General features: G+C 37.8%; 1 non-coding gene across 1 annotated transcript; it reads right to left on the minus strand.

The window, feature by feature from the left end:
• Positions 1–970: 970 nt before the first annotated feature.
• Positions 971–1,077, minus strand: LOC112618097. The gene has a single exon (XR_003118023.1). It is a non-coding gene; the product is annotated as a U6 spliceosomal RNA (small nuclear RNA).
• Positions 1,078–1,689: the final 612 nt, after the last annotated feature.

The following is a 1,689-nucleotide window of genomic DNA, read 5'->3' on the forward strand; positions in this document are numbered from 1 at the left end:
TTATGAGTACATTCTACAAACTTCTCTTGAAGCTTCTAAGTAAAGAAGACAAAAATGTAGGGTGAAATGCTCATAAATCGAGAGCAGTGTGACCCAGTAAATTAGCTTGCATTAGCATGACATAATAGAAAGTGTTCCAACTCTGCTTAACTCCTAGCTCCATAATGAACAGCTCTTTGTTCTTGGATGACTTGCTTGTCTTCTTCAACAAAGTAAGGACTTTGCCTCCTTATTTCACTAGGTCGTTATAAAGATTTAACAAGATAACATTTTTTAAATGCTCAGAGAAATAGTAAAGCAAAGGAATAATCTGTTCCTAAACATTATAACTAAAATTATCTTGGAATCCCAAATAAAACCCAATGCATATTTTGTTCATAGGTTCTAATATGCAAATGTTATAGTTTTCAGCAAATGTTATTAAGTCTTAATTTTGCTTCTTAGTTTTCCTGCTCCTTAGGGCTTATAATTCTGGGCATCTCAACTACGTCTTAGTTTGTAACTAAATTTACTCATAAATATCTCATTAAAGTAGATAATGTGAGTGTCCACTATTACGGAGTTGACCAACCACACCAAGGGCAGAAAAACCAATGGATGTTAAGACCTGGCTTGGACCAGTGATCCTTCTCTACTGACTCCAACTCTGAGCCAGCAGATTTTTCTTAGGATAATGGTTTATATTGATGTTCAATTCCAGCTGACATGGAGACCAAAACTCTACCTATATGTTTTTTAGTTTCCATGAAGTTGTAAGTTGACATTCTCTAATTTTTGACATACACACTAACAACATATTTTGCACCAAACACATTATTCAGCTCTGAGTCACCTCATAGACCATCTTACATGACTATTTTTTTAGTTCAAATCACAATTTCAATATTTTGGTGGCACCCATTTTGCTTTGATTCACACTGTTTCCTTAGAGCTAGTCAGCAAATAGTCAAATGACCTTCCAGTGACTGACCAAACTATGGAATGCTTCAAAAATTTGTGCTGCTTCCTTATGCAGAAGCCATGCTAATTTTCTCTGTATTGTTCCCATTTTAGGATATGTGCTGCGGAAGCAAGCACAAAGCCCTACTTTTACACATGATTAGTGATGAGTCATGCACAGGGCTTGGTTCTGTTAAGTCCGACTAACCTACTTGAGAATTCTCTTCAATGGCTCCCTGTGAGGTAGAATTTGAAAATATTTTAAAATCTTGAATTACAGATGAAAGTAGCTTGGATGATTTTCATTATCAGGTAAAACAGATCACTCAAGGGCCGACCACAACTGGGAGCCACTGTTCAGAGAAGGTTCATATGGGACTTTCTACTGCCTAAGATTCTATACAGAATATAAAGGTGCCTCACAGTACAGATCTGATAGCAAAGAAGAAGAAACAAACACTGATCTCTTTCTGTCACATTATTTGAACCCCTCTGACCCTTTAGAACAAGCCCAATTAATATCTGCCAGAGAAAAGACCAACAACGGCCTCAAAGGATCTCGTACCATGAAGGTCTCAGCTAATTCTTGGCTAAGATGTGGTTTCCACATTAGGTTCTGAATATGGGGGGAAGTGTCAATTTGCTCACATTGTCTGCAGATCAAGTCAGGATGCCCAGCTGCCAGAGGAGGGTGCTGGTGCTTTGGGAACAATGGCTGAGCATACAAGCATAGATATGGGAACTTAAAGA

The sequence above is a fragment of the Theropithecus gelada genome, unplaced genomic scaffold (genome assembly GCF_003255815.1).
Source record: "Theropithecus gelada isolate Dixy unplaced genomic scaffold, Tgel_1.0 HiC_scaffold_9704, whole genome shotgun sequence".
NCBI lineage: Eukaryota > Metazoa > Chordata > Mammalia > Primates > Cercopithecidae > Theropithecus > Theropithecus gelada.